At 41.5% G+C, this 23,416-nt stretch overlaps 1 protein-coding gene across 5 annotated transcripts in view; it reads right to left on the bottom strand.

Annotated features, from left to right (window-relative positions):
* LOC112259594 (nuclear receptor coactivator 2) overlaps positions 1 to 23,038 on the bottom strand; it is a 65,758-nt gene extending 42,720 nt beyond the window's left edge. For 2 of the 5 annotated variants that reach the window (XM_042328755.1, XM_042328754.1), the window contains exon 1: positions 22,890 to 23,037. The gene's annotated coding sequence lies outside the window, so the exon portion shown is untranslated. Of the gene's footprint in view, positions 1 to 9,893; positions 10,138 to 22,889 lie in introns of those variants that run through there. The other 3 variants (XM_042328756.1, XM_042328752.1, XM_042328753.1) reach the window with 3 other exon arrangements.
* Positions 23,039 to 23,416: the final 378 nt, after the last annotated feature.

Raw genomic sequence — 23,416 nt, 5'->3', positions numbered from 1 at the left:
AGCTTGTAATCAAACCCACAAATGCTTACACTGTGTATGACAGTAGTTTTTTTTGGAATTGTTAGTTAGATTACTTGCTCGTTATTACTGCATTGTCGGAACTAGAAGCACAAGCATTTCGCTACACTCGCATTAACATCTGCTAACCATGTGTATGTGACAAATAAAATTTGATTTGATTTGATGCTCCAGATACACAACTAGTCTAAAGGTCAGTTTTATTGCTTCTTTAATCAAGACAACAGTTTTCAGCTGTGCTAACATACTTGCAAAAGGGTTTTCTAATGATCAGTTAGTCCTTTAAAATTATAATCTTGGATTAGTTTACACAATGTGCCATTGGAACACAGGAGTGATGGTTGCTGATAATGGGCCTCTGTAGATATTCCATAAAGAAGCTGCAGTTTCCAGCTACAATAGTCATTTACAACATTAACAATGTGTACACTGTATTTCTGATCAATTTGATGTTATTTTAAAAATGGACAAAAAGTGCTTTTCTTTCAAAAACAAGGACATTTCTAAGTAAGCCCAAACTTTTGAACGGAAGTGTGTGTGTGTGTACACATTTTTTCCCCTCCATTCTATTTTGCAAGAATGTATAATAAATTAAACTGAAAAGCAAACATTTTGAATCCAGGGATGTTTTACGTATCAGTTCATAAACCATGTTCCATGGAATAGGTACATTGAAAATCTCTGCTATCTATATGGCACAACTATCAATTTTTTCTTCCTTAAAATGAAACTGGTGTACTTTGGTCTTTAATGCAGGGCTGACAAATAACAAGTTTTACTCCCCCCCCCTCCCCTCCCCTCTTCCACTTGAGGTAATGCAATTAGTTGGTTCTAATTTTGATAGAGCAGACATTTCCGTATAGTTTTGTTAGCTGTATGTGTGACAAGTCCACCAGTCCTATTAATGATATCTTGAAATTATACCTTAACATTTTTCCCAAAAAAAATATATATATATATATATATATATATATATATATATCAAATGAGTATATTTTAGTTTAACCATAATATTTGTTCTGTCTTTTCTGGTGGATTAAACTGACATTTGAACCAACTTCCTATAGCTTGTTTTAAAAATAGCAATATTTTGGAGATTATTTTCAAATAACTGAAAGTGAGAGAGGTTGTAATCTGAATAAAGGGGAAAAGGCCATTCTTGAACATGGGGTGAGACATTCTTACTAATCTGTTAGAGGACCAGTTCAGATTTAAGTATAACCTTTGTATGACTGACTCTTTTAGTGAGAGGTTTAATGTGTTAATATTTAATTTATTTTCTCCAAATTCATATTGATTAGATAAAATGGGCCCGTTTAATTTCATCTGGTATGCCATTCCAAATAAAATTGAATATTTTTTGCTCATATAATAAAAATAAATTATATATTTTAAAAACCAGTCGCTAGGTGTAGGCAAGGCCATAAGCAAATAGCTAAACTCAGATATTAGTAAAAAGTTAAATCAGAGTGATTTTTCCACAAATACACAGGCATTTTCCTTTCCAAGGTAGCAAGATCTTATCTATTTTTACTAACTTTCTATTAAAATGTATTGTAGTGCGGTCATTTATTTCAGGACATGAATATTGAGTATGTCCACATCACCATCAGACCACTTTAATGGTAAACTACACGGTAATGTAAAAGTTGTATTTTTTTGTGATCCAATACGTAATATAGTACTCATCATAATTTGGTTGTAATCCAGAAAGGTTAGAAAAGATCTTCAATTTGACCTTTTATTTAACTAGGCAAGTCAGTTAAGAACAGATTCTTATTTTCAATGACGGCCTAGGAACAGTGGGTTAACTGCCTGTTCAGGGGCAGAACGACAGATTTGTACCTTGTCAGCTCGGGGGTTTGAACTTGCAACCTTCCGGTTACTAGTCCAACGCTCTAACCACTAGGCTACCCTGCCGCCCCAATGAGGCTGTGGAGGGATCTAAATTGTGGATTTAAAAGAAAACATGAATCATCAGCGTACAATGACACCTTTGTTTTTCCAACCCCTTGACATTATTCTTGGATCCGAAATGAATAGCTATAACATTGCGATTGCCATAAAAATAAGATATTCCCAATAGTGGACAACATGGTTTTGCTCCTCTTGGCAGTTTAGTACTTTGAGAAGTAGCCATTATTTACTATTTTACACCTAGGGTTACTATACATAACTTTAAGCCATTTTATAAGAGATTGTAAAAAAAAAAAAAACATTCCAGGCATTCATTCATTTATATATCACATTCCAGTCATACTTAATCAAAAGCCTTTTCAAAGTCAGCCAAGAACACCAGGCTTTGACTATGGTGATTTGGAGTAGAGGTCGACCGATTATGATTTTCCAACGCCGATACAGATTAAATCGTCCGGTTTATTTATTTATTTGTAATAATGACAATTACAACAATACTGAATGAACACTTATTTTAACTTAATATAATACATCAATAAAAATGAATTTAGCCTCAAATAAATAATGAAACATGTTCAATTTGGTTTAAATAATGCAAAAACAAAGTGTTGGAGAAGTAAAAGTGCAATATGTGCCATGTAAAAAAGCTAACGTTTGAGTTCCTTGCTCAGAACATGAGAACATATAAAAGCTGGTGGTTCCTTTTTAACATGAGACTTCAATATTCCAAGGTAAGAGGTTTTAGGTTGAAGTTATCATAGGACTATTTCTCTCTATACCATTTGTATTTCATATACCTTTGACTATTAGGATGTTCTTATAGGCACTATAGTATTGCCAGTAACAGTATAGCTTCTGTCCCTATGCAAAGAGCTGCTAGCAAAATGCACGAAAGTGCTGTTTGAATGCTTACGAGCATGCTGCTGCCTACCATTGCTCAGTCAGACTGCTCTATCAATCATAGACTTAGTTATAACACACAGAAATACAAGCCTTTGGTCATTAATATGGTCGAATCTGGAAACAATAATTTCAAAAACAAAACGTTTATCATTTCAGTGAAATACGGAACTGTTCGGTATTTATCTAACGGGTGGCATCCATAAGTCTAAATATTCTTACATTGCACAACCTTCAATGTTATGTCATAATTACGTAGAATTCTGGCAAATTAGTTCACAATGAGCCAGGATGCCCAAACTGATGCATATCCCCTGACTCTGGTTGCAATGAACACAAGAAAAGTGACACAATTTCACCTGGTTAATTTTCACCTGGTTAATATTGCCTGAAAAAGATTGCATTCATAGGACACGCGCATGTCGGCTCAATTGGAATATACCTTTATAAAAGCATTGTCGGCTGTCTAGTGTGCTTAATCCTCCATTCAGTATTTAAGTTCCTCATCACCCAGGACTGGTTGTCATTGTAATAGGAAAGAGAGCTGATGACACAGTAGAAGCTTTCCTTTTGGACAAGCCAGAGAAGATTCCTTCACTTTTGCAACTTTATACTTGCTGAGAAAACCAGGACCTATTTTTGTTAGTCAGTTTAGTGACACCTTTTTACTCATCAAAATGCACTCTAGGATATTCCAATTTCCACAGGTCCATAACATGAGGTAATATAGGCATTACCCTCACTCATCCTAAGGGCAAAAATACTCTGAATTCAAAAATAGTATTATTTTCAGCATGCTGCATGGCCTGCAAAGGTCCACAACACACTTCAAATGTTCATTGTTTTATAGTTGAAAATAACACTACAATGACCAGCGGTCTCCCAAAGGCAGCAAAGCGGTTAGTCTTTTGATCAGGAAGATAATCCCATTAGGAAGCGGTGATCAATCCAACGGTTAATTCTGTAATGCCTCAGTTGACCTCTGAACTGTCTTCTCATTGCAGAAATTGTTTTAAATTAGTTTACTTTGTGAGGCACTTGGTTTCTCTAATTTCATTAGTATTGGATTGGAAGGAGAAGATGCTGGGGTGTAAGCATTTTGTGGTATGCTACATTACGGTTAAGTCATAGAGAGCCTGCCGCGGATGGTGATGGAACAATCTGTCCCAGTATGCTTTCTATGATCTGAGAGGTCATTACCATTGGATCGACCATATAATTAAGTATTAGAATACTAATTTAATAGGATATCTATGGGATCAACACCATGATGTCATAATCATCAGACGTGACTGCTCTCTTCTTCATCATCCTTCTCCCTGGAGTGTCAAGTTCTTTGACAAGAGTATTAAGGCTGGCCAGCACAACCAAATACAGGAATATAAATTAAAACATTACTCATCACATAGGGAACCAGCCCTAAGTAACAGAGTTTAGGATTGCCTTATTAAGAATGTTGAAACACCATGAATGCAGAGACTGCCATGACTTCATGGACCCTCATACTCAGTGAGATGTATCAGTCAGTGAGTCAGACTTTTGGAGGATATGTAAGCCTGTACAGACAGATCTCTTAGCCTATAGAAAAGCCATGGTAACAGGGCTCAAGCCCTCCCATCAGACACATACACTGGGTATTAAATCTTCTTTAGTGTGGATTAGGAGCCCTAGTTTTCCTGTAGCAGCCCTTTAGCTACGCATGCTGGTGTACAATCTCTGTTTGCAGAATAATCAATTCCACGAGACGATGAATGAGAACTGGAGCCAGCCATTATCAGGCTGATCCCACAGGTCAAATTGAATCAGGGCTCCGTCCTGCCGACGTTCCCTGGCCCACTCAGACTTCCTAGGTCAAATCAAATCTAAATGTTATTTGTCACATGCGCCAAATACATCAGGTATACAACCTTACAGTGAAACGCTTACTTACAAGCCCTTTACCAACAGTTCAGTTCAAGAAACAGAGCTAAGAAAATATTTACTAAATAAAAACAAATGACATAACAATAACGACGCTATATACAGGGGGCAACGGTACCAAGTAAATGTTCAGGGGTACAGGTTAGTCGAGGTAATTTGTGCATGTAGGTAGGGGTGAAGTGACTATGCACAGACAAACAGCAGCAGCGGGAAAAAAACAAGCGGGGGGGGGGGCTAAATGTAAATAGTAGCCATTTAATTAAATGTTCAGCAGTCTCATAGCTTGGGGGTAGAAGCTGTTAATGAGCCTTATGGACCTAGACTCGGTGCTCCGGTAACGCTTGCCGTGCAGTAGCAGAGAAAAGTCTATGACTTGGGTGACTGGAGTCTGACAATTTTTTTGGCCTTCCTCCGACACCGCCTGGTATGTAGGTTCTGGATGGAGGAAGCTTGGCCTCAGTGATGTACTGGGTCGTACACACTACCCTCTAACGCCTTACGGTCAGATACCGATCAGTTGCCAAACCAGGCAGTGATGCAACTGGTCAAGATGCTCTCGATGGTGCTGTAGAACTTTAAGGATCTGGGGACCCATCCATTCCAAATACTTTCAGTCTCCTGGGGGGGGTGTTGTCGTGCCCTCTTCACAACTGTCTTGGGTGTGTTTGGACCACTCCCGACCCGCTCCACTACAACCCTGCTGATGTAGATGGAGGCCTGATCTGCTCTCCTTTTCCTGTAGTCCACAATCATCTCCTTTATTGGCCTGGTTATTGGCCTGGCACCACACTGCCAGGTCTCTGACTTCCTCACTGTAGGCTGTCTCATCGTTGTCGGTGATCAGGCCTACCACTTGTTATCAGCAAACTTAATGATGATGTTGGAGTCATGCTTGGCCACACAGTCATGGGTGAACAGGGACTACAGGTGGGGACTAAGCACAGACCCCTGAGGGAAACCGGTGTTGAGGATCAGAGTGGCAGATGAGTTGTTGCATACCCTTACCATCTGGGGGGGGTTAGGAAGTCCAGGTTCCAGTTGCAGAGGGAGGTGGTTAGTCCTAGGGTCTTTAGCATACTAATGAGATTGGTGGGCGCTATGGTGTTGAACGCCGAGCTGTAGTCAATGAACAGCACTCTCACATAGGTGTCCCTTTTGTCCAGGTGGGAAAGGGCAGTACGGAGTGCGATTGAACTTGCGTCATCTGTGGATCTGTTGGTGCGGTATGCGAATGAGAGTGGCTCAAGGGTTTCTGGGATAATGGTGTTGTGAGCCATTACCAGCCTTTCAAAGTACTTCATGGCTACCAACATGAGTGCTACGGGGTGGTAGTCATTTAGGCATGTTACCTTCAAATTCTTGGGCACAGGGACTATGGCGGTCTGCTTGAAACATGTAAGTATTACAGATTCGGTCAGGGAGAGGTTGAAGACTGTAGGCCAGCGCATGTGCTAAGTACATGTCCTGGTAATCTGGCTGGTCCTATAGGCTTGTGAATGTTGACCTGTTTAAAGGTCTTGCTCACATCGGCTACGGAGAGTGTGATTACACAGTCGTCCGGAACAGCTGGTGCTCTCATGCATGCTTCAGTGTTGCTTGCATTGAAGCGAGTATAAAAAGGCATTTAGCTTGTCTGGTAGGCTCGCGTCACTGGGGAGCTCGCGGCTGGGTTTCCCTTTGTAGTCCGTAATAGTTTGCAAGCCCTGCCACATCCGACGAACATCAGAGCCGGTGTAGTAGGACATATGGTGCACTACGTTTGACCAGAGCTCTAAGGGCCCTGATCAAAGTGAATTTGGAAAGTATTCAGACCCCTTGACTTTTCACATTTTGTTACATTAAAGCCTTATTCTAAAATGGATTCAATAAAAAAAAATCCTCAATCTAAACACAATGTGGTTTAGAAATTTTTGCAAACAAATACCTTAACATAACTTTTCAGACCCTTAGCTATGACACTCTAAATTGAGCTCAGGTGTATCCTGCTTCAACTGATCATCCTTGAGATGTTTCTGCAACTTGATTGTGGTCCACCAATTGATTGGACATGATTTGGAAAGGCACACACCTGTCTATATAAAAAGGTCCCGCAGTTGACTGTGCATGTCAGAATAAAAATCAAGCCATGAGGTTGAAGGAATTGTCCATGGAGCTCAGAGACAGGATTGTGTCGAGGCACAGATCTGGGGACGGGTACCAAAAAATGTCTGCAGCACTGAATTTCCCCAAGAACACAGTGACCTCCATTTTAAAATGGAAGAATTTTGGAACCGCCAAAACCTTCACATGACCCTACAAAGGGCCTTGGTACCGGTCGTAGAAAAAATAACTTCACTGGATTTTGAAATACTAAAATTGATTCTAGAACACATTTGGGGGTTGGTAAACTGGGCTGCTATTTTTAAATGGATTATTACAGGGAAGAGTCTAATCTATATTTTTTCAATGTCCCTATGATGGAGACCACTGCGCTCGCAAAAACTCTAAAATTGTTTTAAACCCTTCCCCCAGATATATGCCTCATCACAGTTGTGTCTCGCACTCTACGGACAGTGTCTTCCTAAAGTTGTCCGCCCGGCCAAACTGAGCAATTGGGGGAGTAGGGCCTTGGTCAGTGAGGTGACCAAGAACCCGATGACCACTCTAGCAGAGCTCCTCTGTGGAGATAGCAGAACCTTCCAAAACCACAACCATCTCTGCAGCACTCCACCAATCAGGCCTTTATGGTAGAGTGGCCAGACAGAAGCCACTCCTCAGTAAAAAGGCACATGACAGCCCTCATGGAGTTTCCCAAAAGGCACCTAATGACATCTGGAGGAAACCTGGCACCATCCCTACTGTGAATCATGGTGGTGGCAGCAGCATCATGCTGGGAGGATGTTATTCAGCGGCAGGGACTGGGAGACTAGTCAAGATCAAGGTAAAGATGAACAACCTGCTCCAGAGCGCTCAGGACCTCAGACTGGGTTCGAAGGTTCACCTTCCAACAGGACAACGACCCTAAGCACACAGCCAAGACAATCCAGGAGTGGCTTCGGGACAAGTCTCTGAATGTCCTTGAGCCCTACAAATAGCTGTGCAACGACGCTTCCCATCCAACCTGACAGAGCTTGATAGGATCTGCAGAGAAGAATGGGAGAAACTCCACAAATACAGGGGTGCCAGGAAGACTCAAGGCTGTAACCCCTTCCAAAAGTGTTTCAACAAAGTACTGAGTAAAGGGTCTGAATACTTATTTAGAATGTAATATTTAAGTTTTTTTCATTAGTAAAAATGTATTAGCAAAACGTTTTTTTGCTTTGTCATTATGGGATATTGTGTGTAGATTGTGGGGGAAAAAAACATTTCAATCAGTTTTCGAATAAGGCTGTAACGTAACAAATTGTGGAAAAAGTCAAGGGGTCTGAATACTTCCCGAACGCATTGTATAGGGTAATAGGGTGCCAATATTAGGACGCTGTTCCTAATGTTTTGTAGACTCAGTGTATAGGGAACTTTATAGGAAATAGGGTGCCATTTGGGACACAACCTATGATGACTCACGCCCACCTAGCTCAATTAATGGTGATATCATAGAATATCCAGAAGACTGGATGTATCTAGAAGAAAATGCGTCACTCTTCATACTGACACACAGTATAGGACCAACCAGATGTTATCGGCTCAGCTCAGGCTGCTACCACGGTAAATCAGGATAGGCATTCCTAACACCGTCTTTGATTGTTTTCCTAATTTTCTTATGACTTGTGACACTTCTGTGCTGGAATGTGCAGCAAACAACTGCCTCACTGTGTGTGTGCAGGCTGCGAAGTGGAGTGTAGACCAAGTATGCTCATCGTCAATGACCCACTTCTGTCCAGTTTGTCTCCCTCAATGCAAATACAGCCCAAATTGCTATTTGCATAAAGCGACCAGTCAATCACTGTAATTTACTTAGAATGAGTCCAAATTATCCTCCAAGATAAGATATTTATGTACACTGAGCACACATTAGTTTAGAAACATTATTTAGATTATGCTAAATGGGCCGATGGAAGGCAACATGGAAATAACAGGCTGAAGAACTCATTACCGCCTATGTGGGCTTGACAATGTCTGACACCAAATGCCACCCTACTCCCTATAGGTCCATGGGGCTCTATAGTACTGCACAACATAGGGAATAGGGTGCCATTTACGACGCAAGCAATGTCAGAATGCATTGATCATGGAACCGGATCAATACCATTGAACACACTTACCCTGTGGCTAACTAATTTCCTAACAGACAGGAATCATATATAGTAAATGGCACAGTGGACATTAGGTCCCAAAAAAATTGCCCGCTGCCTTGCAGCTGCATTCCAAAACATTGAACTCACTGGCTTTATCGCATCCATGTGAAAACACAGCAACAATGGCTGAAGCTGCATCACATTCTATAGCCTGGTCCGAGATCCGTTTGGGCGCTTGCCTACTAAATTGCTATCCTTGTCAAGCCAAATGAATGACAGGGAATTGGCATGATAGCACAAACAGACTGGCACTCGGGCTACGCGATCTAGGCTCAGAAAACAAAAACAACTAAACCAGAGTCGCATGGAAGCTTTGTTGACTGTCAGTGGCACCTCTTTATCCCCTATGCTACACCAGGCCAAGCAAGTAGCAGGCAGGGTGTTCTGTTAAAGAGCCACGTTCACCTTCCTCAGCCCTGTACTGAAGAGATGCTCCATAAATGGTGTCCAGGGGCCTACCGTACGACTGTCTGAGTCTCAAAAAACCCATTCCCATTGGAGAGAGGAATGTCCTACTGTCAATCAACTGTACACAACACATTATTCCCACAACCAACTCTATACAAACAGTTAATTCAGTATACCAGCCCCCTGATCAGACTTGTGGGTAGTTTACAAGAGGCTTGTCCTGTTCATCTCAGGTGACATCATGTAGGACTGCTGACAACACACAACAAAGAGCTAATGGAATGTTCTGTAGACATCTGAATACCTCTCGGAATAAGGTTGGAAGTTTGTTGTGTATATAAAAGCCCACACAAACACTTGCCTAAAAACAAAACAGCACCAAATATACCAACAAACTAAATATTTGTCAACTTCCATTGTGAAACAATAGCTAGGCCTATTTATTCCACTACTTACCGCTTTGACCAAAGGTGGATCCGTAAATCCAGTGTCTGACCCATGGCTGCTGTAGTTCCAGTTTCACAGCAAAAACAGGAGCAGCCCTCTCAGTTAGATAGCCTAGTAACGTTGAGTGCAGGCAGGCAGGCAGTCAAGGCACTGTAGAAACTACACAGCAATGTAGACAGAGGCACATGCTGGAGCAAGGACGTGCGCAAAAAGCAGATTAACCTCCTGTGTCATCTGCTCCGAATGACAGCTGACAAACTACAGCACAAATCCTCCTTGAACTGCCCGGCCGATGAGCTCCAATCCCCTCCCCCCACTCCTCCCTGGCCCCGCCCCCTCCCCACCCACCCTGAAAATACAGCACAGCCAGAGTACAGCGCTCGAAAATTCCAATAGCTTCCGACGCCCAGCCCGAAAAGTGGTTTCCTTTTTCACCAAGATAATGGCCTACTCTCGTCACATGACAAAGCAGAAGCAATAATGGACTGGCAAAAGAGGTGGAGGCAGTGTGCGTTTGACACAGCAGGCAGCTGGCTTTCGTTTCACTAGCCCTGTCAACCTGCAGAAGTCTCTCCCCTTTACTTTCACTTTGCAGAACATTATATAATAACGTCAACATCTGGGGAACAGCTGATTTATAGAAACAACAAAGGGCTTGTTGTTATCATACAGTTGTGTATGTGCCAGTAATTGAGTAATTGTTGTTTGATACAAATATAGTACACGCTATAGTAAACACTGTTGACCGGTGTCCTCACCAGGGGGTGTACTTGAAGAATCAATCAGCCTCACGCTACTGTAACAGGAGACAGCCTCCTGCACCATGAGCCCTTTCTGGCTCGGACGAGGCTTACTTTTCTAATAGTAAACACAGGTCTGTTCCAAAGCAGAAAAGGCACAAACAATATCAGGGAAGGAATGAGAACAGTTGATTCAGCTGACTCACCGTGGCTTTATTTATTTTTTTAAACATTTTTTTTACCCCCTTTATCTCCCCAATTTCATGGTATCCAATTATTAGTAGTTACTGTCTTGTCTCATCGCTACAACTCCTGTACGTGCTCGGAGAGATGAAGGTCGAGAGCCATGTGTCCTCCGAAACAACCGAACCAAGCAGCACTGCTTCTTAACACAGCGCGCATCCAACCTGGAAGCCAGCCGCACCACCTAGCGACCTGGTCCGCTACAGGAGTCGACAAGGATAACCCTAACGGCCAAACCCACCCTAAACCGGACAACGCTAGGCCAATTGTGCTCCGCCCCACGAACCTCCCGGACAAGGCCGGCTACGACAGAGCCTGGGCTCGAACCCAGAGTCGATGGTGGCACAGCTAGCACTGCAGTGCCTTAGGCCACCACCGTGGCTTTATGAGACACATTCTTATTAATGAACTTCTGCTGCAGGTTTCCTTCAGGCATCATCCACTCCTCTCTATGAAAGCCTGACCAAGAAGAGGCATACTACAGTTCGATCCAAACCTAAGACAGCTACTGTACATTCAATTGGCGAGAGGGAGAGAGAGACACACAGAGAGCTATAGTTAGTTTAATGCCTTTAGCCAAGTTCTCTGTAGACAAGCGAGGAGCAGTAGCTATACCACTTGAACATGTGAGGACCATAACATGAAATTGAGTCCAACAAGTCAGAAAGCACTGCAATAAGAGAATGAGTAAAAAGAGGAAGCAAATTTCTTGGGGACCAGCCAACTAGAAACATCTGCTAGAGCTTTCTCGCCATGTGTGTGTGTGTGTGTGTAGAAGAGAGCTTTGTCTGATTTGTACTGTATGAAACCACAGAGCACTTGAAGATGCACCTGCACCCAGAGAGACCAAACGGAGGCATGGTGACGAAAGCTGACCAAAAGTGATTTCCACCAGGCCCCGCCCCTCTGTCGCCCCACCACACCACTCAGAGGGAGGAGCAGAGACGAGCACACACTACATCGCTCACACTTTACAGCAGAAGGGCAATAGGGAAGATGAGAGGGCTGTATAGGGCGTGCCGGTAAGACAGCTCTATGGCTAAAGCACCAAATCTGACTCATCATCAGTCAACAGTCACTCATCAGAAGACAGACTCAAGTCTCTGATGATACAGGGAGGTTACAAGCAGGTGCTGTGACCTTTTCAACTTCTGCTTTCCACTTTGGAAGTGAATAGAAAATGAAACGTGTTGGCAGAAAGAAAGACTTGAACCCATGAGGTGGGTGGCTTTTGACATGTTAATGGGTGAAATGCTTCTGCATCAATAGGGTGCGTCGAGATAAATAACCTAAACCCTTTCACATGCATTTCATCATGCCAAATCATAGGGTGGTTACATAGCAACCCCCCCCCCCACTGACTCTCACCAATGGAGGCTGGTCGTTTCAGGGTTGCTTCTTTCATTGCACATTAATCTAGTATGCCCTACATCCATCACAGCTTCTCTTTCAAGTGAATTTCAAAAACTATGCAGGACAAAAACAAGTCAAATCTTTTCCAAATGAGAACAGGTGCTGAGGTGCACACATAAAGCAGCGACACACACACACTTCAGCTCTGAACAGGGACTGGTCAAATCCCCCAGTCAGTCAGGACGATCATGTGATGCTGTGTGTTGAGAGCAACAGTGCTTTCCTCCTCCTGTAACATGATCTCCACCAACAACAGGGCACTGGAGAGAGGGGATGGGTGGGGGAGCGTGGCCAGAGAACATCAGCTTTCTGTTGATAGTCAAATCAATTGAAAGGAAGAATTCAGAAAAGAACAGTGAGCTATGCTTAGGATGGTATATAAAAGTTGATACATTTTTAGAAGGTCCGCACTTAAAATATATTTGTAAAGTTAATTCTGCCATGTTACTCAATTAGAGGCAACAAGAGCAAAAATAAATGTTTTGGCTGCTAGACCATCGTGAGTGTGACGTACAATTTTATGTGGCCTAAATCAGCGTGTCTGGCCATTACCATGTCAGAGGATCTGTGTTTAAGTTCCTCGCAGCTGATCGGAGGTCAGGAGTTCACCATTCTTTCCCCCTGGAATGCACCAATGACAGGGCAGCTCAAATAGTAATGTTGGCTCAACCAGCTCAATTGATTAGGTCCAGTAATGTGATCTGAACACACACACCAGAATGAAACAGCACCTCACTCCGATGGAATTTCTCTCCTGGTTGAAGGCTTGAAACTATGGGCCTAGTTGCCTGAGCAGCACACTCTGTGACCTTTGGCCGAGTGCTTACACGTCATTACTGAATCAACAGGTAATGCTATTTGTCGTCGTTTTCATTTGTCCAACTAGCTCATGGTAGACTTTGCCTCCTGCCTGCGCAGATCTAACATCAGATTAGATTTTTCTCTATCAAGTCAAGCCTTAAGGTGTCTGTCCACATGCTTCCCATCAAACAGTTTGTGCATATATGATGATGCCATTTTTGTTCGTTTTGGTCTTTGACACCGTTTATTTTCAGCTGTACAGGCGCACAACATTTTTCGTCGAGACAAGCCGAAGTCGGGTAGCCATAGTCGGGTAGCCCCTTCAGTGATTGGTCAACAGTAGAGATTTTTGTTTGTTGGTCATTCAACCAGAGACAAATCGTTTTCATGCTCTTTATTTATTTTTTCCCCACTAGAGAAATACTGCACTAGACATCTTAGTTTTTTTTTTTAAATTAGGTTTAATTTAATGGCTAGTACAAACAGTACTATTGATGCTTTTTTCTTGTTTTTCCAAATCAAAAGGTCTTTTAAGGGAGTATGCGAGCACACTTGTTCGGTTCACCTAGCCAAGTGTGACACCGGTATTTTGAAAGTTGATTACTGACATGCAAAACATTTGTGGGACCGTATCAACACTTGACTACTGAAATAAACAGCAAAACAGTTTGTGGAATTGTTCATTAAATCATTTTACACACACACACACACACACACACACACCAAGACCTACTTCCAGGCTATGATTCATTTGTGTTACTAAGCAACCAGATGGTAACAGAGTGAACTTGAGGTACTGGGAACTGTATGGGACTGCTGAAATATGTGCTGGTTTTGAGTAAAAAGGCTTTTATTTCAGAATTATACCGGAAAGAAAGCATCTAGCCTTAGTAGCCTATTGTTATTATGGTGTTGCCATTTCAATGTCAATATGGTATCATGATCACATTGTATGATATTACTCAAAATCACCATAACCACCCATGTATTTTCATAACATGACAGACTTGAGAGTTCATTGGGAGGCTTTTTCACATCCAGAACAGTAAATTCTACAATATATCCAGACTAAACCATGGAAACCCTGCCAGATTGGGCAACAAGCAGGCAAACTGAACACTGCGTCTAACAACTGGTGCTGCAGTTGCAAGGTTAAAAAGCATCTACTGCTGAACCCTTTTCACAGCAATGTGGGATTCCTAAAAAAAAGAATAACCCTAAACAATCCTACAACCAAGCCAAACAAACAGGAGGTTGGTTCCAAGCCTGCCTGGCTGTTAGTCTACAGTGCCTTCACACAGAGTGTAGCACAGTGGCGACTTTATCACCAGGACCCGTCACAGAGCTGCAGAATTATGGCCACAGCTCAAACTAAATTAGCACTTGTTATGCAACCCTGGACTTGGCTCCCAGGCCACTGGTTCATTCCGCTGCATTCTGATTCACTATCGTTTGCTGTGTGGCCAACAAACAGTTTACCATGGTGGGTTGAGACTGTCTGTGAGTACACCAAGTACACTTATTCAAATTGTGTGTGGTGTGTGTGTGGACTGTGCAAACACCACAGATTCCCTATTTGAACCAGTCTCCTCCCCAATGCAGTATGCTACAACCACCATTTCAAGAGAGTAATTGCTCTTTCAGAGCATTGCTGAATGGTAGAAAGGAATGGACCCCTTAAATCAAATGTTAATACTTACGAGCCCCTAACCAATAATGCAGTTCCAAAAAAATATGGATAAGAATAAGAGATAAAAGTAACAAGTAAGCAAAAATAACAATAGCGAGACTATATACAGGGGGGTACCGGTACAGAGTCAATGTGCGGGGGCACGGTCAGTTGAGGTAGTATGTACATGTAGGTAGAGTTATGAAAGTGACTATGCATAGATGACAGAGAGTGGCAGTGGTGTAAAGAGGGGGAGGTGGGGGAGGCAATGCAAATAGTCTGGGTATCCGTTTGACTTGATGTTCAGGAGTAGAAGCCGTTTCGAAGCCTCTTGGACATAGACTTGGTGCCCCGGTACCGCTTGCCGTGCGGTAGCAGAGAGAACAGTCTATGACTGGGGTGGCTGGGGTCTTTGACAATTTTTAGGGCCTTCCTCTGACACCGCCTGGTATAGAGGTTCTGGATGGCAGGAAGTTTGGCCCCAGTGATGTACTGGGCTGTTCGCACTACCCTCTGTCGTGCCTTGCGGTCGGAGGCCGAGCAGTTGCCATACCAGGCAGTGATGCAACCAGATCATACTGTCAGGTGGCACTGGCAGTCCATCCATTAACTATCATTGAGCTGGTGACTGCCTGGACGATTGGGTTAACACTGGTAGTGTTAGTAAGTCTGTGGTCAAAGCAGTTAATAAGGGGGGCGGGGGGGGAAATCAGAACAGTCACTGAGACACCCGTCCCTGCAGTGTGACATCCAGGTAACAGACTTAGTGTGTGGCGACGGAGGCACTTATTGCACACACTCTAGTGCTTCCGTCGCAATCATTTATGTGGTGCTGTACACACGGCAAAATTGCCACCACTTTCCCCCCAAAAAGGTCTGCAGAGGCACGCTATAACAGTCCACGGTTACTTTTCCTTTGCAAACAAAATGTGTAATGAATAGAAAACTCTGACAACCCCATAGTAGAATAGTTTACCTACCTAGTCGGCTTGATGTTTGTTCTACGTAAGAGAAACATTCCTCTCGAGGTGCATTCAAGTTACGAGTGCCATAGTGAGGGAAACATGCATTCTGACAAGCAGTCAATGCACAACAATTATTGCAAATGCGGTTAAAACAGCAGTTTTAAAGGCCTTTGTTAAAATAATAATAATTAAGAGGGGGATATCAGCTTTCCATTCCTACTTTATTTGTTTCTCAACTCCTAAATATGCACAAACTGCACCATTTTAAAACCTGAGTTTTTAGCAGCCATATGGTTCATCTTCGGGATCAGTGTCCCATCCACGGGACCGTTGAGCTAACGGGATTAGCATGAGGCTGTAAAAGTAACAAGAACATTTCCCAGGACATAGACATATCTGATATTGTCAGAAAGCTTAAAATTCTTGTTAATTAACTGCACTGTCCAATTTACAGTAGCTATTACAGTGAAAGAATATATGCTATTGTTTGAGGAGAGTGCACAATTTTAAACATGAAGTTTTTAATAAACAAAGACTATTTGATACAAAAATTTGAACAGAAGAACGGTTGTTCTTTTCTTTGTATTATCTTTTACCAGAACTATTGTTATAATTCTCCGACATTCCTTTAACATTTCCACAAACTTCAAAGTGCTTCCTTTCAAATGGTACCAAGAAAATGCATATCCTTGCTTCAGGGTCTGGTCTACAGGCAGTTATATTTGGGTATGTCATTTTAGGCTAAAATTGAAAAAAGGGGCAGATCCTTGAGGTTTTAAGCACTAGCCTCATACAAAACATCCGGATCTCGCGAGTTTACATTCTGTTTCTCAATACGGATATCCATGTAGATAGAGAAACAGAATGCAAGCTTGCGAGATCAGGATGTTCGTACTAGGCTAGTTAAGCACATTACCACTCCGTAATTTGCAGTGAGTGCAAAGGGGAGAGTGGGGCTAATTTAACACGGGTTAATGGTAGGGTAACTTGGGGTAAAATGCAACTCTACATCAAAATCATTTTTTGGGAGTGACTTAAATTGTGATGAGACAGATTATATTTTTAGGTGAGCAGGGAAAGTGTTGGGAGAGAGAGTGGGGGGGGTGACATGAAGTGGTTTCTGTTAGAAGTTCAGGCATGGGGTATTTTACCTCTGGTGGTGGATTACCCTAAGTTACCCTGACAGGTAGACAGACCTACATTATATTCACGGTGTTTATGCTAATTTTGGGGGACAATTCAGTAACGGGTTGCCAACTACACTGAACAAAAATATCAAATGCAACATTTAAAGTGATGGGACCATGTTTCATGAGCTGAAATAAGAACCTGATAAAACAGCATGATCAAGGTGCACCTTGTGCTGGGGGGAAAAAGGACACTAAATTGTGCAGTTGTCACAACACAATGCCACAGATTAGAGGTCGACCGATTAATTAGGGCCAATTTCAAGTTCATAACAATCGGTAATTGGCCTATTTGAACACCGATTATGTTGCAATCCACGAGGAAACTGCGTGGCAGGCTGACCACCTGTTACGCGGGTGCAGCATCAAAAGGACCTTGTGGCTGCAAGGAGCCAAGGTAAGTTGCTAGCTAGCATTAAACGTATCTTATAAAAACAATCAATCTTCACATAATCACTAGTTAACCTAGTAATATCATCAACCATGTGTAGTTAACTAGCTTTTCCTGCGCTAAGCATCAGCTGTCTGAGCAGCTTACTGATCACTGTACACAGCCAATCTGTAAATTGCACACCCGACTACCTCATCCCCATATTATTACTTACCCTCTTGCACCCCAGTATCTCCAATTGCACATTTACCATCTGCACATTATCACTCCAGTATTAATGCTAAATTGTAATTATTTTCACCTCCAGGGCCTATTTTCTGCCTACCTCCCTACATTTGCACACACTGTACGTAGATTTTTCTATTGTGTTATTGACTGTATGTTTGTGTGTAACTGTGTTGTCATACTGCTTTTCTTTATCTTGGCCAGGTCGCAGTTGTAAATGAGAAATTGTTCTCAACTGGCCTACCTGGTTAAATAGCGGTGACATAAATACATGATCAATGCGGTGCCTGTTAATTTATCATCGAATCACAGCCTACTTCAACTTCGCCAAACGGGTGAAAAAAGCACAATCGTTGCACAAATGTAACTAACCATAAACATCAATGCCTTTCTTAAAATCAATACACAGAAGTATATTTTTTTAAACCTGCATATTTAGTTAAGAAATGCATGTTAGCAGGCAATATTAGTGTGTCACTTGTCTTGCGTTCAGTGCAAACAGAGTCACAATTTCTTCCTAACAAAGAACGTAATTAATTTGCCAGAATTTTACATAATTATGACAACATTGAAGGTTGTGCAATGTAACAGCAATATTAAGACTTAGGGTTGCCACCCGTTCGATAAAATACGGAACGGTTCTGTATTTCACTGAAAGAATAAACGTTTTGTTTTCAAAATGATAGTTTCCGGATTCGACCATCCGGAAACTATCGTATTTCTGTATTTATATTATAATTAAGTCTATGATTTGATAGAGCAGTCTGAGCGGTGGTAGGCAGAAGCAGGCTCGTAAGCATTCATTCAAACAGCACTTTACTGCGTTTGCCAGCAGCTCTTAGCAATGATTGATGCACAGCACTGTTTATGACTTCAAGCCTATAAACTCCCGACCAAAGGCTCGTATTTCTGTATTTATATTATAATTAAGTTTATGATTTGATAGAGCAGTCTGAGCGGTGGTAGGCAGAAGCAGGCTTGTAAGCATTCATTCAAACAGCACTTTACTACGTTTGCCTGCAGCTCTTAGCAATGATTGATGCACAGCACTGTTTATGACTTCAAGCCTATAAACTCCCGAGATTAGGCTGACAATACTAAAGTGCCTATAAGAACATCCAATAGTCAAAGGTATATGAAATACAAAATGGTCGATGCGTCATAATTCCTAAAATAACTACAACCTAAAACTTCTTAACTGGGAATATTGAACAACCAGCTTTCATATGTTCTCATGTTCTGAGCAAGGAACTTAAACGTTTGCTTTTTTACATGGCACATATTGCACTTTTACCTTCAACACTGTTCTTGCTTTACTTAAACCAAATTGAACATGTTTCACTATTTATTTGAGACTAAATAGATTTTATTTATTGTATTAAGTTACAATAAGGGTTCATTGTTCATTCAGTATTGTTATTACAAATAAATATATTTTTTAATGTATATATAAAAAAATGTTGGTCGATTAATCAGTATCGGAGTTTTGGGTCCTCCAATAATCGGTGTTGAAAAATCATAAATAGGTTGACCTTTACCACATGTCTCAAGTTGAGGGAGTGTGCAGTTGGCATGCTGACTGCAAGAATGTCAAAATCAAATCACATTTCATTGGTCACATGCGCCCAACACAACAGGTGTAGTAGACCTTACCATGAAATGCTAACTTTCAATTCTCTGGCTTGTATGTTCATTTCTCTACCATAAGCCACCTCCATCGTTTTAGAGAATTTGGCAGTGTGTGTAACCGGCCTCACAACCACAGACCACATGTAACCATGACTTCTACATCCGGCTTCTTCACCTGCGGGATTGTTTGACGCCATCCACCCAGACAGCTGACAAAACTGTGGGATTGTACAACCAATGGACTTTTTCACAAACTATTAGAAACCGTCTCAGGGAAGCTTACTTGCATCCTCACCAGGGTCTTGACCTGACTGCAGTTCAGCATCGTAACTGACTTCAGTGGGAAAATGCTCATCTTCGATGGCCACTGGCACACTGGAGAACTGTATCAGGCAGATCGCGTATATGCCATTGTGTGGGCGAGCAGTTAGCTGCTTTCAACGTTGGGAACAGAGTGCCCCATGTTGTCGGTGGGGTTATGGTACGGACAGGCATAAGCTACGTACATTGAACACAATTGCATTTTAATCAATGGCAATTTGAATGCATAGCGATACCGCAATGAGATCCTGAGGCTCATTGTCATGCCATTAATCCGCCGCCATCACCTCATGTTTCAGCATGATAATGCACAGCCCCATATCGCAAGGATCTATACACAATCACTGGAAGCTGAAAATATCCCAGTTCTTCTATGGCCTGCATACTCACCAGACATGTCACCCATTGAGCATGTTTGGGATGCCCTGGATCGACGTGTACGACAGCGTCTTCCAGTTCCCGCCAATATCCAGAAACTTTGTACAGCCGATATTTGCATATGCATGGTCCAATATGTTAAAAATAATTGTAACAAATCATTTTACCACTAGCCTGTTATGGGGCTCATTTCTGGAGGTATAAATGATGTCAGCATAGTTTAATTTTCATTCATTTTAGAGTAGAATGTCCTTTTAAAAAGTCCCCCCCGACCTATCCCCCTCGCTATTTTTCCCCCCTAGAGGAAACACTGCACTCTCACAGCCTATAAAAACGCACGCACACAGGAATCGATAAATTGAACAACGCGGCAACAGGAAGTGCTTCAAGTTGAAGACTGAGTATGGGGCTTCACAGTAAGAGATCGAGAACATTTAATTCCACCAGAGAGAGACTTCCATTAGTCACGTGAACGCAGCCTGGAATGAACATTCAAGGGCTTTGGATAAATGAATCATACTGTAATAGTACACACTACCGCTCATAATCAGGTCACATAAGAATGGATGTATACAATTTCTTATTTTCCATGCAATGCAATTCAGAGAGCAGGGGAAAACCCAGCAATGTCAATTTGAAAAGGCAGGAGGAAAGCACAGGGTGGGTTGGGGCATTCCATTTTTTTTTTTATTATTATTTTTTAAATCATGCAGTGTTTCAAATATCAGACTTCTGATTATTTTGAAATAGGTTAATAAACTCAATGAAATAGGAATGTCTTATGTCTCTTTAAAAAACAGCGGACCCTCTTTAACATGGCATTTTCGAGTTTGGGTTATGTCAATATCATGTCTGGTTAACAATCAAGTACCTTACTGTAATAGTTGTCCATTTAAAAGAAATATATTTTTGGCAACAAAAAAAACTTTAAGGCAAGAATTTTGCTAAGACGGTCTGGGAGAGGTCTCAGTGCGGATGGGGAAATTCCAAAGCGCTAGTTAGCTTTGTTATTGATCTATTAACTAAATGACCACCTGGTCAAGTCACCAGACAAGCAGAAACTCCAATGCCCAACCTGCTGATTAGGTCCTGTGTAGATTGTATTTTCAACTAGTAACTATCATTAAATGACACCGATACATTTTTCTTCATACTTTTAGTGTTCGTTTCATCAACTGTTGTACAATGAGATACAAACCAACGGAAAAACTGCATTGACTGCACTGGGCCTTTAAGCCTGTAGAAACCTGCTAATGGAAAAACGACCCTGTCAAGTCCCAAGCTTTCATCCCGCTCCTCTGCCATTGGTGAAGACATTATTATATTGCTCACATGGTTTGCTGATTCCAAGCCACTATGTCTGCATTTACATAGGCAGCCAAATTCTAATATTTTTTCCACTAATTGGTCTTTTGACCAATCACTTCAGATCTTTTAACATCAGGGCTTTTTCAGAGCGGATGTGATCTGTCAAAAGACCAATTAGTGAAAAAGATATCGGAATTGGGCTTCCTGTGTAAATACAGCCAAAGGATAATTCGTTGGGAAAGCAGACAAACTCATAAAGGCTCTTAATGTGTACAGTAATGCAATGGCATCCCTTCTAAATAACTTACTGTAAAGCACTGTGTTAGAAGCACATGCCAAGCCTTTGGCATAGCCTATTATATGGCAAATTTAAGGGCTAAAAATGGCTCTAAAATGATAAGCAAAATAAGATATTCAAAATAACTACAAAAATATTAAGTTGCTTGTTATTGCTGTCAACGATGTTCAGTTTTCATGTAACATTCCTGCATTTAATAAGGAGAAGAGGAAAAGTATAAACAAGAAATGCTGCTGTGTAATGAAATACTTTAAGTTCACTACTCTGTAAAACAGCAGCAGAGAACAAATAGTCTTTAAAGGGCCAACAAAGACCACTAGTCTCTACCAATATATTCTAGACCAATAGGTCTAGATCCAGCTTTTTTTTTCATCCAATCTTTATATTTAAACTAATAGCACTGACTTATTGGGTGAGATTTCACTATGGATAACATGCACCTGTCATATGGTCAACCTTCTGCAGGCCAATTGATTGGTAGCCCACTGGCCCTTCTTAATGTTAACTGTATTTGATTTTGGAGCCATTATTCCACGCTCCTCACACTTTTTACTAGCATTTCAAAAAATGAGTCATCGTGATTCACGGCATACATAGTAAAACAGGTTCTCACAACAAGGCAAACAAAATAAGACGGATTCCGATATTTGTTTTAACTGTTGAGTGACGACTGGTGATAGACACTCAAACCATCAAAACTTAGGTTACAAGATCTCATTGCCAAACTCAAATGAGTTTTATTTTATAAATGTGTCACATACAACTAACTATGGTGGGAACACTTATTTTAAATTCGCCATATGACGTCACCGTCAAAAGGTTGATGAAAAGTTAGGGTACTTTTTTTAATGATCTCATACCTCAATGTTACACCTTTCCGATCGCAGGCATTTCTAGTTGTTACACAGTTGAGACTAAATAACAATCGGAAATGTGGTGCCGAGCTTGCTGAGGATTTCCTACTTAAACTCGTAAACCACAGTGACGTTTGGTTATTCAACCGCAACTGTTATTTTAGTTTCAATAAGTTATTTTGCATGATGCAGAAACCTCAAACTATGTGCAGTTTACCATGTTCGCTATCGGCATGTCGTGCAATACCTTCAAATGAATCTGCCAAAATAATATCCTTCAACTTTTCTATTTGAAACAGGCGATGTTCCTCCACCAAAAACAATTCATTTAAATTGCTTCGTAAACACATTTTAAATTCAATTTCATTGAATTGTCAGCAACAAAACTAGTCTAGCGTAAGAATCATCCCCGAACCACCTAAAGAAATATCTCGCTTCAGACAACAAGCGACAACGCCGCTTCCCAGTGTTAAGACTAAACTGACATGACGGATTCTATAGCCTACCATATATTTTATCTAACTGCACAAAAACATACTTCTTCACTACAAAACACATCCGTTGTAAGTTACTCTCAACTTACCGTAACTTGAAATCCCATAAATGCAAACTGTTATGCCAGGACCTTCGAAATCGGGAAACGGCAATGTAAAGGCAGTGCCGCCATGTTCCTCTGCGATGACTGGGTGCCTGTTTATCTTACCAGTAGTCCTCCCCCACACGCGCAGGGCATCAGCACTCATTACCACAATAGACTGCTGCTCACAGAACAGACGGCAAGAATGATGACACTGCAACCAGCCATAGCAGCTAAAAGCCAGACACAATACAATGAATGCCCGGTTAAAGTTTGTTAGCCACAACTACAGAGGATGTTTACACTGCATTTTAAACTTTAATAGGTTGCCATAGTACTTCCTTGTTTACTAAAATAAACATGACATTATGAAGTCTTTAAAATGTAGCCTAGTCTACTAAATAGTAAACACCCTTTTATTTAGGCCTAAATTCATTTTAATTTGGAGTAAAAGAAAGTACAATTTATTCAGGTTTTGCATTTCATAATGAGTCAATTAACAAGCTGACACACAAACACAGTGAGATAGTGCC

Source organism: Oncorhynchus tshawytscha, linkage group LG10 (assembly GCF_018296145.1).
Source record: "Oncorhynchus tshawytscha isolate Ot180627B linkage group LG10, Otsh_v2.0, whole genome shotgun sequence".
NCBI classification, from domain to species: Eukaryota; Metazoa; Chordata; class Actinopteri; order Salmoniformes; family Salmonidae; genus Oncorhynchus; species Oncorhynchus tshawytscha.
Note: the sequence above shows the minus strand (reverse complement) of the source record. Positions and strands in the feature narration are given on the sequence as shown.